Source organism: Pogoniulus pusillus, chromosome Z (genome assembly GCF_015220805.1).
Source record: "Pogoniulus pusillus isolate bPogPus1 chromosome Z, bPogPus1.pri, whole genome shotgun sequence".
NCBI lineage: Eukaryota > Metazoa > Chordata > Aves > Piciformes > Lybiidae > Pogoniulus > Pogoniulus pusillus.
This window is the reverse complement of record NC_087309.1, coordinates 47,099,605-47,113,043: the sequence shown is the minus strand read 5'-3', so window position 1 is coordinate 47,113,043 and position 13,439 is coordinate 47,099,605. Positions and strand designations below refer to the sequence as shown.

Below are 13,439 nucleotides of genomic sequence, written 5' to 3'. Positions count from 1 at the left end.
CTCAGAAATGACTTGGCACTTCTTGCTCATAAGCAAATCATGTAAAGAATCTGGGTGGGCCACTAAGAGTTCGCTTAGGCTTCCTCTAAAATTAATTCAATCCTCTTGGACAGGAATGCCAAGGTCTTAATTTAAAAGACAGCAGCCAGCACTTTGTAAATTTTAGCTTAGATGTCTGTTTCTCTGCCATTCTTTTTCTTGTTCTCCTTAGGAGAGTACAGTAAAGTGCAAATCTAATGGCTACTGCCAAGCAGCTGAAACAAAAGGATAGCACATACTATGATGAGACTGCCCTTTTGTAAGAGGCACCGTCATTCCCCGAGGTGTCGAAGCCCCATTTGGTGGCAGTGTCAAGATATTTTCACTTTCTCCTCCATCCCATATAAACTATTTCTGTCTCTTCTAGGGAAAAAAAAAAAAAAAAAGCAGAACTGGATTGGGTTATGTCATTCACTCCACTGAACAAGACTGGCAAACACTCAGGTCAGTATAACCCATAAACCACAGTACTGCACTCTGGGCAAGAGAACAAGCAGCAGGAAATAAAAAGGGTTAGCTGAGTGTTCTCACCCAGGCAGGAAACACCAAAAACCACACTGCATTTGATCACATACAGCATACAGGGAAAAAATACATAAAAGGCATTACACATGAACCAACAGTAGTGAGTAGTGACAGTAGGAGGAGGAGCAAGTTAGCCAATAATAACCAACCATTAAATGTGAAAATACGGATACTTGTCACATTTGGGGATAAAATGAAATGAAGAGAGGGCAGAAATAATACTTTTGCTTTTACTGATTCAACAGCTGCTAAAATATAAGCAAAACGAGCAATATTCTACTTCCACCTTGACAAAATACAGAATTCAAAAGCTGGTAATAAAACTCAAATATTCTCTTGGGGTTAACCTACTTTCCAAGCTCCTAAAGACTCCTTATATTTAAAAAAAAAAAATCAAACAAACAAACCAACCATGTAACCTAAAAAAAACCCAGAAAAACAAAACAAACCAACCAAACAAAAACAACCACAAACAAACCATAAAACCTAAAAAAAAAAAAAAAACACAGAAAAACAAACAAAACAAACAAACAGAAAAGAAACCCCAAAACTCACCTCCAAGAGCCAAAGCAGCAAGATAATTTTGGGTAACTCTCAGAATAGCAATGCCAGGTGCCAGTTTTGGAGACAGTGGGTTAAATTACATGATGTATTTATTCTAACCATAAACGGGCTTTAAATCACATTTCTGCTTTGTTTTACATTAAAATATTCAGAAATCTTTTACACAATTTCAAGTTCTTCATCAAATGTTTTTGCAAATCTTTTAGAATTAGTTGGTTTGTCAACAACACTTTCTTGGTTTAACAACAACATTCTCCCACTTTACTGGAACTAGAACTGTCTAACCAGGTATTTATTGTAATAGTTATTCTCCAGCTTAGAAATTTGTCTAAGCTGCCTACGGTAAAAAAAGCCCTGAAGAGATATTATGACAAGTAAAACCTACTTTGAGCATATTAAATATTTCAAATACTTCTGTTCATTTCTGTAACTGTAAAATAGTAGCAATACAGCAAAGCAGATAGTACTTGGCCTTACCACACCGCAAGTTTAACAACTACAAAACCAGACTGATTTTCAGAAACAAAACAACAGTAGTATTGTTTTTAAACCGAGAAAAGAAGCAAAAAACTTCTTGGCAAGAACCTACACAATAAAATATTCTGCTTCAAGTATGGCCTTTAAGTGAAATGTGGGAATAGCCTTATAATTCTTGACCTAGAATGAAAGAAACCTGTTGGTTACATTTCCTATTAAAAAAAGGTAAAAATCATGAGATACCCAAACAATTCCAATTTTTGCTTTTTAAAAGTATTTGCACTGACTTTTCATATAAACACTATATATAACTGCACAGTAACAAGCACACACCTTGCCACCACATAACTGCAGGCGAAGCAGTCACAATGTAGTTCTCATGGAATAAGAACTAAAGGAAATACGAGAAAGCACCAGAAACTACCTTTCACCAGACAGTCTATCCAAGTGTCACTGTAACATTCCATCTAAAGGATGGGATCTAATTGTACACCATTAGCAACGTCGCTGAGATCAGTATTAGACATGAGCTTAATTTTCTGACATTTGACTTGATTGCATATTCTTCGGATACGTATTTGTAGTGCTGGTAAAAAATGTTAAGAGGAATAAATTGTTTTTTAAAACCCTTGTGCTTACATCTCATCTATTTCTCCTACGCAAATAAAAGTTAAGAGACAAAAGCCACACAAATTCAAGGACACCCACTGTGACAAATTGAATTTTGATGGAAACTGCTGGAGCCCCTCAAATCTTGCTGGAATATTTTAAAAACCACCTTTTGTTAAAAGCCATGATGTAGATATTTCAGTGTTTCAACACTTAGGTTTTCAAATGGTTACAGAATTCCTTTACATTATGGAATATTATGCTTGGGGTTTCTATTTGCCAGTTTTATGTTAATAGATAGCCAGCGATATAAAATACTTATCCCAATCGGATACTGAAGTGAATTCCATCCCCTATTAGCCACTCTATCTCTTTATTTTAAAAGAAAAACCAAATATGCAGTAGAAATAATCACAGCTATTGTATAACTACTAATCACAGCTATTTAGTAGAGCTAGCTGTTACCAAGCTGTTACCAGAACTGCTCTGCTATCAGAATCTACTAATTCCTACATTAAGTAACTCAAATTTCTTTTCCTGTTGCTGGGAAAATGACCCATGGAAACAAACAGGACAAGCTATTGACTTTCTACAGAAAAAAATTGAAAATTAATCACACTGAGCAAACCAACTTAGAGGTGGTAAACCCTTAACACTTCGGGTTTAGTCCTTTAGTGGATTACAGTTGAGTTTACTGTATGTATAAATGCTGTATATCACACATACTGTCAATACCCATTCAAGCAGAAAGGAAAAGATACTGTCTTAATTCCTCCAGTTATAACACAGTCAAAAGAGATGAACCAGCACAGGGGAAATGAAGAAGGAGGCATTACTAGCCATTTCCCATAGGAAGCAACACAGCGTGAAGCAGTAAGCACAGCAAAGGCAGCGCAGTCACAGCACAGTTCCTTTGCTCGGTGGAGAATGCCAAAGCACACAAAGCCCTGCAGACTACACAAAAGGCTGGAAAACCCAAGCATGTGCACATGCCTCTGCCTTTTAAAGTACGCACTGTTTGTAGCAATGCTGGATAAAACACGGAGAAGATTTCATATGTTTTAAACTGGCTTTTTATACTACGCCTCAAAATTACAGTCACCGAAGTGCCAATATTTATTAGCATTTCCACCATTTGAGTGGTACTATTAATAAAATCAGAGCAGATGGAAGCTGCTGTCATATGTTACTGTATTTTTTTCCAGGGGTATGGAGGGGTGTGGTGTGGTGTGCATGTCTACACAATGACAACTCTGCAGAATTTCATGGAGTTCTGAAGACATACTTGCCTCCAGAAATCCTTATAACATAGGGCAAAAGCAGTTTAGTGACATTTGCACTGGCACCTTTTAATAAAGAAATACCTGATCCTGAACATGTGTTGCTTTTCCACAGAGCTTTGAACAGAAAACTGAACTTTATTTGGCTTCTAAACATTTTGCACCTTCTTAAGTATATTTTCTAGCTGAAGAATGTTAATCACCAATAAGAGAAAAATGGTATGATAGGACGTTCACCTAGGCTTTACATCAGCAAACCAGAAAGAAAAGACAGTAAGAGGTCCAATAAGCATTCAAAGCATTTTCTCAAGCATCTTTAATGCATTTTTTTAAAAAAATATATCTATCTCTCCTGAGAATTAATTTTTTTAAGCAGTACAAGCAAAAGCAGAATAAGCAAAAAAAAAGTCCAACATACAAGGCAAACCATTTAATAAAGGGACACTGAGCTTTAAGAGATAATTATTTTGCTGTGACAGTTTCCCATATATTCCTCTTACTATATGTGCACACAATTACATGTAAATGCATATCATTCACTTGACTCTTGAACAGATATTTATAACTAAAAAACTGCCTTCAAAATAACACTAGAGATGTTGCAGATTAGAATTCAAGTGCTGCGGAGGCAATTACAACATACGAATAAAGAGCATTTCTATTTTAATATATTGTGCAGCTGGTCCAGAGGAAAGAAATAAGGCACTTACCACTGTGTTACTTTTTCCTCCCTGCTGCTTCTTCCCTGAGCTTTCAAAGCCAACATCCTGTTTAAGACAAAGGTATAAACATTTTAGTTAACATTATCCCTAGTAGAGCTGAACAAATTGATATTTTGTCACACAGGACAATTATTTTGCTTTCAGAGTTTTGGCTTTTGTATTGTATAAAAAGAACAGCTGTACTTATGCGTGAACAGTCACTTGAAGATTTCAGAGAATTTCACCAAATTTTAAGACAGTCAAAATTACACAGATACACTTCTGGGGGAAATTATTTTTTTGTGTGCAGGCAGTACAACACACTGCTTTTTACTGTAATTAAATCTTTGGTTTATAGCATTCTGTCTATGAAATCGCTTTATTTCTACTCCGGTTTTAGTTGCTGTGTTGAATTACTAATCTCTGACATTGGACCTCTCTTGCACACACAATTCTAAAAGAACTAAAAAAAAAAAAAAAAAAGGAAAAATATGTAAGAGATTAACAGACCACAGAAAGAGCACACTCTGTATCATCAGCTTTAGACATACTTTAGGAAGCTGCAAGATACTCAGTAAGGCTGATGTTGTCTTCACTGAAACAGAACAATTATAAACAAAACCATCCAGAGCATTCAACTGAGCACATTTAAATTAGTGGCCAGACTTACGGAAAGGATAAATGTTGCCTCCAACAAAGACAGAAGCAGAACATCTCTTCAGAGAGATTAAATGTCACTATGACCAGACAGATATCTAAGTGAGCATGAAGTCATGTAGAACAGCTAAGAAGTCAAGTCAGACAGCACAGAACTCATCCACAAAAAAAGATTAAAATGTGAAGAGCACAAGTTGTAGCTTCATTCAAAGGATTTACCTCTACTTAACTGTCTTTCATTGATTTTCAATAAAAAGCAGAATTAGTCCACCATAAAATAATCATAAACACGTCCTAAAAATTAATCCCACAATGGACTTAAACCCAAAGCTGATTTAGAATGAAAGTTCCTGGTGGCAGTAGTTTTTCCCAGTGGGAAGAGTTCCTGGGTAATTGAACCAGAGGGAGTGGCCTCAAGCTGCACCAAGGGAGACTTAGACTGCACATTAGGAAAACAATTTTCACTGAAAGGCATGTCAGCCATTAGAAGAGGCTGCCCAGGGAGGTGGTTGAGTCACCATTCCTGGGTGTGTTTAAAAGCTGTGTAGATGTGGTGCCTGCAGACATGGCTTACTGATGGAGTAGGGTTAATGGTTGAACTTGATCTTAAAGGTATTTTCCAACCTGAAGGATTCTATGACTCAGGAAAGAAATAGGCAGCAGCATAATCATAGAAAAATAAACTCATTTCAAACTCAAGATTGGCACTGCAATGTTGTGCTGCAACAAACTTTCACATGTCCTATTCCTCATTCAGGAGTTCATGGTGCCAGCTTCTCCATTTGCACCAAATGGACACCAATGCACAATACTGCATAACTTTTCTAATTTATTCTCAAAAGGACAACCAAGACATGCAAACAGCAAGAGGAAAAAAATAACATGTTAAAACATCATGAAGGCTTCATGTTTCCAGTTAAGGAAGGAAGGAAGGAAGGAAGGAAGAAAGGAAGGAAGGAAGAAAGGAAGGAAGGAAGAAAGGAAGGAAGGAAGAAAGGAAGGAAGGAAGAAAGGAAGGAAGAAAGGAAGGAAGGAAGAAAGGAAGGAAGAAAGGAAGGAAGAAAGGAAGGAAGAAAGGAAGGAAGAAAGGAAGGAAGAAAGGAAGGAAGAAAGGAAGGAAGAAAGGAAGGAAGAAAGGAAGGAAGAAAGGAAGGAAGAAAGGAAGGAAGAAAGGAAGGAAGAAAGGAAGGAAGAAAGGAAGGAAGAAAGGAAGGAAGAAAGGAAGGAAGAAAGGAAGGAAGAAAGGAAGGAAGAAAGGAAGGAAGAAAGGAAGGAAGAAAGGAAGGAAGAAAGGAAGGAAGAAAGGAAGGAAGAAAGGAAGGAAGAAAGGAAGGAAGAAAGGAAGGAAGAAAGGAAGGAAGAAAGGAAGGAAGAAAGGAAGGAAGAAAGGAAGGAAGAAAGGAAGGAAGAAAGGAAGGAAGAAAGGAAGGAAGAAAGGAAGGAAGAAAGGAAGGAAGAAAGGAAGGAAGAAAGGAAGGAAGAAAGGAAGGAAGAAAGGAAGGAAGAAAGGAAGGAAGAAAGGAAGGAAGAAAGGAAGGAAGAAAGGAAGGAAGAAAGGAAGGAAGAAAGGAAGGAAGAAAGGAAGGAAGAAAGGAAGGAAGAAAGGAAGGAAGAAAGGAAGGAAGAAAGGAAGGAAGAAAGGAAGGAAGAAAGGAAGGAAGAAAGGAAGGAAGAAAGGAAGGAAGAAAGGAAGGAAGAAAGGAAGGAAGAAAGGAAGGAAGAAAGGAAGGAAGAAAGGAAGGAAGAAAGGAAGGAAGAAAGGAAGGAAGAAAGGAAGGAAGAAAGGAAGGAAGAAAGGAAGGAAGAAAGGAAGGAAGAAAGGAAGGAAGAAAGGAAGGAAGAAAGGAAGGAAGAAAGGAAGGAAGAAAGGAAGGAAGAAAGGAAGGAAGAAAGGAAGGAAGAAAGGAAGGAAGAAAGGAAGGAAGAAAGGAAGGAAGAAAGGAAGGAAGAAAGGAAGGAAGAAAGGAAGGAAGAAAGGAAGGAAGAAAGGAAGGAAGAAAGGAAGGAAGAAAGGAAGGAAGAAAGGAAGGAAGAAAGGAAGGAAGAAAGGAAGGAAGAAAGGAAGGAAGAAAGGAAGGCCTCTAAGAATTTAGCCCACCTTGGAAATACAGAATAACAGCACTGAAAACAATTAAAAGGACCAAGAAAGATAGCAAGGATCAAGCTGGATTCTGAAATCTGGGGTCTCAGGGGGGAGTCTTTCAAACTGCTGTGCCTACATGCTTTCCTTTTCCACAGTGCTTTGCTCCTACTGGAAAACTATTTCATCCTTACAAAAAGCTATTCAAAGGCACTGTACACAGCTCCTAAGTAGAAGAAATGCAGGTTTGCAGTAGGTCTGCTAGGGTAAGCAAAATTAATTCAGAGAATACAATAGCGCAGGGCTGGATCTGACCGTGGGACAGTCAGGTGATTGTGCCTCTGAAAGAAAAAGGAGTAAGGTCAAGCCTTTGCTGGCAGAATGTTCAGACTACAAAAATAACCAAAGAAATAGCTGGCATTATAATCATCACAAAAACAAACAAACAAGAAAGGATTTATCTTGCATCGTTTCCTGACACCTGTTGAGTTGCCTTTGTCAAAATGCCCAAAAGAATAAAATCCAGTGGTCAGGAGCCATTGCCAAATCATGACCTGTCTCCCAAACCAAGTACAAAGAACTCACTTCATCCCAGACATTTAACAGGAGTTAATATAGCAAGCGGGATGTGTATGCACAGGATGGGGGGAGGAATACACACCACCATCTCCAAAGCATGGGAAGCAGTTATACATTGCACAAAAAAGAGCAGAACAGAACAACAAAACTCACTGCAAACAGTATTATCTTATTGCCACCTGAAACTTGACACTGATTCATACAGCCTTAAACTTGTATCAGAAGAGAAGAGCTAAGAGAGTGTTGTAACTACAACTGTAAACACTGATGAGTACCCAATAGCAGGATGCCCCCATCTCCAGGCTTCCACACATTCACACAATCATGAGAATTTCTTGCATTCTGCTGCAAATTAAATAGAACAGGGTACTCAGGGCAGCCCAAGGTACTCATGCACCAGGCCCTCAACTAGTTCAGACCACCACCTTACCACTTGTTCTACAGAAACTGTAACCGGTGCCTTATATGACTACTGGTAAAGTACCCTCAAGGTAAAAGTACCTACTGACATCTGATTTTATCAACCATATCTGACTAAGTTTCACTATCTGCCAGGTTCCTCCAATCAAAAAGGCATGGTGGCAGCGCCTTAGCACTGAGATTATAATATGGGAAGAGTACTTAAGGGAACTATCTTGTGTGTTCATCCTGTTCTTACTCTTCCTTGAGTGTTACTTGACAGCTGCAAGAAAATGCTTGCCAGATGGACTGTCAATCTCCTCCAGTGCAACTGTTCCAATCACTCCACTACCCTGGAGTCTGCTCATACCTCTTAAGTATTTCAGTTCCAGTTTACCACTGCTTTCAGACAAGCAAGGCCTGCAACTGATTCAATAAACATCTTTCTTGTTATGACTTCCACACAGTTACATTACACCTCAAATTCTTGTCTTTCTTTCAATTGTTTATTGAAGGACTCTGAACAGATACTGACAGAGGAAATACTATTGCAATGAGAATGAGCAACTTCCAAGTAGTTTTTACATTCTCCAGTCTGTTTTTTTTGTTTTGTTTTGTTTTGTTTTGTTTTGTTCTTTAACAAAACAAAACCCACAAAAGACAGGGCAGGGAAATCACAACACTTGTGCTTTCCATGTAAAGAAGGACTGGAAATAAGAAACTTTCAAAAATTCCTTGTTTCAGAGACATCTGAGGCAGCCTTTGGCCCGTGACAACCACTCTCCATTTAAAGTAAATGTAGTGAATTATTTCTTTCAATAATTCCAGGAGAGTACTGCTTGCCCTTGAATAGCTACTCATGTTCAGTGAGAAAGTATGTTTAGCTATAAAGATTTTAGATTGATCAGAGAGGCTCATTAAGCAGAAGCAGATCCACACTGCAGCACTCAATTCCATGCTGCAAATCAAGAACTATTTCAGGGCAATGAGACTAGTAGTATTTTTCCCTTTTGGAACGGGGACCAGGAGGTTCTGAGGCAAACCAAGGAAGTGCATCTATCTGTACAATCAGTATCAGTGTCCTCAAAAAAGCAGGTTTTGCCTGCACAAGGATACCCATAAGCAGATTTTTTTTTTAAGTATGAGAGGAGTATATACAGATACACATTAATTATTTCATACACAACAATAATAAAGAAGTTATACTGTCAGTGATTACTCAGTCTCAGCCTGATACATCGCTAAGAAGTTCCTGCCTTACAGATTTGAGATAAACACAGATGGCCAAATACTTGTAACCTAAATAGTGTACCTTCTGAAATCAGACATTTCTGACCAAGTAGGAAGGTCTATAGTCCACAGACAGTTTAGTTAATCTTGGATTCCCACGCTAGGGAACAGGAAGGGGCAAAAGAGGAGGACCAGAGACACATAAGGGATACAGAGGCTCTTCCCACAAAAAAGTGCATCTTATTTTTCCTGGAAGCAGACACCATCACCATATCTCATTGACTCTCATTACTTTGATGTCTGAACGAAAGCCAGATGTCTAGAGTGAAGCAAAGAAACAATCTCTGATGGCTACATGGATTGCACCATTGATGAAAACTTGAGAAGTTACAGGAGAGGCTCTGTCCTACTAGTCTTGTGTGGACATGTTTATGATGTTAATTATGACACATTACCTCAAGCAGCATGAGACTGACCTACTTGAGGATTTGTTACCTCGTAGCACCAATGCTGTCACAGCTGCTGACAACCACAGTCCTTCAAAGCAGGAAGAGGGCAGCTGATGGTGTATCCTCAGTGAGCACATGAAGATTCACATTTGCTTCCAGCATGCCCCAAAATAACCTGTATTTGGCAACACTGTTGGTATATGCAAGGGACATGCAGTTGAGAAGTGTTCTGCCAAGGGATACAAGTGTGCTTATCAACAACAGTGGAATGGAAAATGGTTCTGACTGGCTAACTCACTATATGAATTACATTAAGAGTTTCACTGTTTTGACAGGTATCTGCAGTTCTATTGGAAAGGCTTCTAATTCTCTTAAACTTGAATGCCTACAGGATAGCAAAATGAAACTTTCTTCATTACTTAAAATACCATAACAACAGTTCTGAAGAAGACAGTTAAAAGACATTCTCAGCTGCACTTAACATAGGTATATCAAATCTGTTGCATTTCAGTTTTGTTTTCCCTTGGGAAGCTGGTCAGGAAAAGGTTTCCAAGGTATAAATGAAGATTGCAAATTTTAATTCAAAATTTCAAAAGAAAATATTTTCCAAATTGTGTGGATATAGCTGAAAAGTATTCTCACTGTGTAAGTGTTCAGAGGGCAAAGTTTGGTTTTGCAACAAAATAAACATATCTAGATATAGACAAATTGCCTGGAGTCAAAGTTCCCCTATAGAGTAGTGGGACTGATGCAGAAATGACCAAGACATCTGAGTTTCATCTTACCAGAGAAAAACTACTCTAACACAAGATGAGAGGAGTTTCTCAACTCTTAAAACTGCAAAGAATTATTTATGAACTGAGATGCCTACTTCTCAAAGCATAAGGCTCAGCACATATGGTCTGAAAAGTTTTTCTATAGTAAGAACAAAATAAGGTATTAATAAGCATAAACAATTGTATCTACAACACCACTGAAAGGTCCTGCTGTTGCAGATAAACATTGTGCCTTTTAATTACCTTTCACCCCAACATTCCCCTTAAACGCAGCAAGCTAGAGCACTACTTTTCACTGTTACTCCCATGTCATCACAATTGCAGAGCAATGGAGGTTGGAAGGGACCTCTCCAGGTCATGTGGTCCAACCCATCAATAAATAACACTACCACATACTGGCCAACTTAAACACTAGGGTCCAGCAAAAGTAAAAGCAACTTTGAATGAAGGTCAATGTCAGTATATTACATCAAAGAAAGCAGGTTGGTTGGCTTATTTGGAAACATTTCCAGAGGAGAAATTTGTGATTTAGTGTTTTTCATGCCTTCACTGTAGCAAAGTTATGTAATCAATATAATTTCTCCTCAAGATACTTTTTCTTACTAAAGTAGCTGAATAATCACACACTATTTCAGTCATTCACGATTTGATGATACACAATGCTTCATCTTAACTGAAACTCCAGTATCCTTCCCTACCATGAAAACAGAAGTATCAGGAAAATCCCTTTTGCAGAATCAAGATCACTGTATTGATCGACAGAAATTAAATTAGGGAAATGGCTATTTAATTGGCAAGTATTTCTGCTATACAATGACAAATATATTCACCACAGTTCATCAGATGTTCACAGGATTAAAAATTATTAATTTCTATAAACCAAGTTTCCTATGCAGAACAGGCTACGTAAGGAGAAATAAATTGTTATTATATACTATTGCTAATTCCTCATAAGGCTTTATTGATGTTCATTATCTCTGTTACAGCAATGCCACTGCATTAGCTCAAATAACCAGAGACCCTGTCAGTAATGAAAAAGTAGAAATTAAAGAGATTTTATACATCAAACTTAATGCTTAAGAATTTCAGGACGGCTTTAATACCAAACACTTAAAATATTAATAATGCCTGGTATCTTTAAACAACACATTCATTTAATATGGGCCTTTTAAAAATTAGTATTATGCAAAATAAACAGATTCAATGATATATTTTCACAAAGACTGGTTTGTCTCTGAAGTAAATGACAGAAAACAACCTGAGGTCTTCAATCAAGGTGACAGAGCTGCCTGGACCACTTACCTTGACCTCACAGACCATGCTTGGGGATCACTAAATCAGCATGCTTCAGACAAGCAACAGTCTGTATCCCATGCACTGTCACAATTCTTTACCAGGTTACTTGTTGCTAAGTGGCATTTTTGATACTTCACCAACTAGAAGTGAGTAGCAGTGCAAAGCTACACATCAAGGTCTTGGTTAACCTGAGGAATTCTTGTAGTTAGTGGTAACACAAAGAATCCAACCTGAGTCAATCTAGGAATTAAAAAGAAAAAAAAAAACATTCTTTTTAAGTTATGACAGCTCTTACCCAAACTTCAGCCACTGTCAAGATTTCAACTGCTGCCACAGAACTGACAACAACTTTAGAGAAGGCTGGACACACCTAGGTCACATCAGAAGGCCAATTAGCTCCACACTGTGACATAAGCACTCAGGACAACAAGAGAGGCTACAAACCCATGGGAAAACTATCCGGTGCCCTCACCCTTTGTCCTAAGTGACCCCTTTACTTTTCACTCCTTTTTCACACTCTCCACTTTTAAGAGTTTCCCATAAGTACACGGATCCATGACAGTGTCAGCTCCCAATGGTCAAGAGTTTTTTCAAGCTATTACTGTTAGCCACAGCAAATACCTCAGTATTCTTTCACAGCAGGCCAAGACAGATGATGGGAAAGAGAGGAATGTGGAAAATCTGGGAAACAAATGACTAAGAGAACAGGAATACCTAACAGATGGAATATACTCATTTAAGCTGTAACAAGATCTGTGATTAAAAACATGCAACTGAGTCATACACACACACACACACACACTAAATTACACCAGAATGCATACCACCATTTCTAGTAAGGACACATTGGATCTAAATGAAATAGGTGATGCTGTTAATTGCGATCTCTTTTTCCCTACTGCCACTCACCACAAGCTCCTTTCCCGCCTCTCCTTAATCGCACCCCTATCTTTTTTTTAGATAATGAAATACTTCAGAGAAGGACTTAACTAATACTATTTGTGCAAAACTTTAGAAACCCAGCACCATATCTCAAAATTCATGGGTGCTTATAAAATGCTAGTGGCATCCAACACCTAATTTCTGTGAATAAGGCATAGCCTAAATAGATGCTGTCTAACTAACATGGATAACCTGTTAATAAGGTAGCGTGAGGGAATCTAGATACCAAAATGAGAATCACTACCAAGTAGGAGGAGAAAGAAAGCCCAGAGAATAAGAACCCTTGGAAAGATCTTGGGCTCAGTATATTGCATGTTCTGATAGAAACTTGTGAAACTTAATCAAACGTTTCCCAGGATGAGTCATCCATCTGAACAACCCTAAGACTGTCACAGAATCTGCGTTCCAGTCCTAAAATATATCCCAAGATTCAAGTCCTCTTAGACAGCATTTAAGTATAGGTTTCCAGCACTCGAGATGAACAACCTGTTTGCCATTAATATGAACAAGGGTTTCTCTCAGTTTATAACCTAGCCTGACAGATAAACTCCTGAATCAGGCAGACACTTTGTCAGTTACACCACAGTTTACGAATGAAATTCGGGGCCAGAGCTGTTTCAGATTGTTAAAATACAGGAGGCTGTGGATACATGTTGCAGCAGAAACCTAGACAGAGAACCCAAACGTGTATTTTACAGATTCTGTGAGTGTTCGTAGCACTTTAAATGCATGAATCTGTCTTGTGCCTGCTGCCTCTTACTGCGACTGGCAGAGATTCCACATTATAGTTTGAGCTGCTAACAAGCTGAGGTTTTGTATTTTAATTTATCAAATTA

The 13,439-nt window shown here is 38.2% G+C and overlaps 1 protein-coding gene across 2 annotated transcripts in view; it reads right to left on the bottom strand.

The window, feature by feature from the left end:
• ERBIN (erbb2 interacting protein) overlaps positions 1-13,439 on the bottom strand; it is a 121,634-nt gene that overhangs the window by 76,804 nt on the left and 31,391 nt on the right. For both annotated transcript variants that reach the window (XM_064140883.1, XM_064140884.1), the window contains one exon: positions 4,205-4,261. The gene's annotated coding sequence lies outside the window, so the exon portion shown is untranslated. The remainder of the gene's footprint in view (positions 1-4,204; positions 4,262-13,439) is intronic.